Here is a 2756-nt window from a genome sequence, read left to right on the forward strand (position 1 = left end):
GAAGGGTGACGGGGATATGCCAATAATGAATAATTACTGGTATTTCGGTGGACTGCTATTACGAATGCCATTCCCTTCCTGCTTTTTGGATGTCAGCATCCGGTTTGCTTTAAGGAATTGCCATCTCCCCATTCCAAGTGGTTCCAGTGGGACCGTTAGCTATTTTCGTCCACCCTCCAGGAGCCTCGACTCTCTTGCAAAGAGGTAGATGGGCATGTGACCATAGTAGACCAGAAAGACTCTTACTCTCTCTCCCATGGGAATTTAGACCTTGATCAGATAGACACATAACCAGGAGTTTGGCATAATTTATTCTAATGGTAAAGCCATGTAGAGCTTGTCCCTAGGCCCTGTCTAAAATTCCTTAGAGTCACCAAGATTCTAGTTCTTTCTGAATTCCAGGTGCTCAATTTTTGGTTGGATTTTGTGAGTTCTTCAGTATTTATATTAGTTAGATTTTACTTGTTTAGCTAAGGTAATGGACAATCCCCAAATCTCAAGGGTTTACAACAACACAAATGTATATCTTACTCATGTTAAATATTGCCTACAGGTTTCCTGAAGCTCTTCTCCATATACTTGTCACTCCAGGTTGAAGGTACAGCTTCTGTTTGGGAACTTGTCACTTTTGTAGCAGAGAGAGAAGCAGAATGAGGAAATCACAAGATTCTTGCTAAACCTTCTGCTTGGGAGTGATATATATGACCTCCACTCACCCCTACTTGGCCCAGGCAAGTATAATATCAGAAGGGCTGAAAGTATAATTCTCATCCAAGGGAGAGCCTAATAGACAGAGACCAAAAAAGAAAGGCAGAAGACACTTTTGAATAGTAATATGATTTAAGCTTCAGTTCTGCCATGTTTTAACTGTGCAAATGTAGAAAAATTACTTAACCTTCCTGAGCTTCAGTTTCTTGAAAGCAATTTTCATTTCTTGAAAGCAATGCTCAAGAGTATCCAGTCCCCTTTTGGGGACACATGGAAAACCAGACATGAATGCACTATGTGATCAGTCCCTGCTAATGAAATAAGAAGATGTGATTAGTATTACTTCCAGGATGAGATAGTGATAAGCCACGTGAAATTCTCCAGACTCTCTCTTCCCCTGCTGCAGTGACTGAGAAGACCAGAAGTTCCAACTGGCACAGGTATAAGATATTAGAGTCTCTGTCAGCTTGGGTCTCTGAGTGACTTTATAAAGCAGAGTAAAGTCCCTGCTATTGACCCAAGATGGACAGCATGGTGAGAGAAAAATGACAATATTTTATTATGCTAAGCCATGGATGTTGAGGTTAATTTGTTTCTTCAACATAACCTAGATTTTACTAACTAGAAAGAAATTGATAATAGTATAATCATCATTTCTGCTATTAAATTCCTCCCTGTTTGAAATACCTAGAGTATAGGGTTCTGTTTCCTACACTGACCTTACTGATATGGGTACTTAACTCAACTAAGATATGATAAAAAGAACTTCTTACACAAAGTAATGCCAGAACTATGTCTAAAAGAATGAATAGAATAAGTGAAGTAAAGGAGAAGAGGCATTGCAGGCAAGTTTATAGCACGAACAAAGGCACAGAAGCAAGGAACAGCACCATGGGGATCTATGTTCAATTCCGTTTGCTGAAGTTCTAGAAAATTAAGTTGGAGAGATAAATAAGAAATTTTGTGCTCCATTAAGAAGATTGGAGATGGAATATCTTGTGTCTAATATTAAGGTGCATAAAATTACATTACATCAAGGCAATAAAAAAGTCATTGAAGGATATCAAAAGAGAAAGAAAAGAGGTGGTCACACATGAATTTTAGATAAATTCCTCCATCTGCTACATAAGAGGTAAATTCAAGGGATGAGTTGGCAGATAAAATGAGTACTAGGAAGCTGTTTAAGAAGGCTATTTCAGTAGTCCTAGAGAAAGGTAATGAAGGCCTAAACTAGAGAAGTAGAGGACATCAGAGTGGGGAACAAATTCTAAAATATTCTGGATATTCAATCAAGAATACTTGTTGAGCAACCGAGCATTGTGGTGAAAAGGCCATGCCACCCTGAACAAGCCCGATCCCGTCTGATCTCGGAAGCCAAGCAGGGTCGGGCCTAGTTAGTACTTGGATGGGAGACCACCTAGGAAGACCAGGAGCTGTGAGTGTAAAAAATAAGGGATTGTAAACTGACAAGGTCCTTGCAATCTGTGAGATTGACCAAGGGTTGCCTTGCCTAAAAAAAAAAAAAAAAAAAAAATGATTCTCAGGTTTTTAACTTGGATGACTGTTGATATTATTGGAGGAACAGGTTGACATAATTGATTCAATTTTATATTTATTTATGTTGAAGCATTAAGGGTATATCTAGATAGATATATCTATTTTAAAAATTGGATATCTTGGTTTAAAACCCTGAGTAGAGCTCTAGACTGAAGGTACAGATTTTCAAATCATCAGCCTATAAGTAGCAGCTTAAACCATAGGAGGGGGTGAGATCACTCAGGAAATTTTAGAATAATTATCACCTGGGAGAATATCAAAATTAAGAATGGAATTAGCCAGAAAATTAGCCAGAAAAGGAACAGAAATGATCAAGAAAAGCTAAAGAATATCGTGGCTCAAAGTGACTATAATAAAATTATCAAATGCAGAGATTTATTAAGCTATGTTCTGAAACTTGTCCATTGAATATGATAATAATAAAGATTGCCATAGGATTTGGGAGGGAATTAGAAATCAACAATGGAAAAGAGTCTTTTTATTCCTTAAAG

The 2756-nt window shown here is 37.7% G+C and overlaps 1 pseudogene; it reads left to right on the forward strand.

The window, feature by feature from the left end:
- Window positions 1-2031: 2031 nt before the first annotated feature.
- Window positions 2032-2150, forward strand: LOC120583483 (uncharacterized; annotated as a pseudogene).
- Window positions 2151-2756: the final 606 nt, after the last annotated feature.

This window comes from Pteropus medius, unplaced genomic scaffold (assembly GCF_902729225.1).
Source record: "Pteropus medius unplaced genomic scaffold, Ma_sr-lr_union100, whole genome shotgun sequence".
Taxonomy (NCBI): domain Eukaryota; kingdom Metazoa; phylum Chordata; class Mammalia; order Chiroptera; family Pteropodidae; genus Pteropus; species Pteropus medius.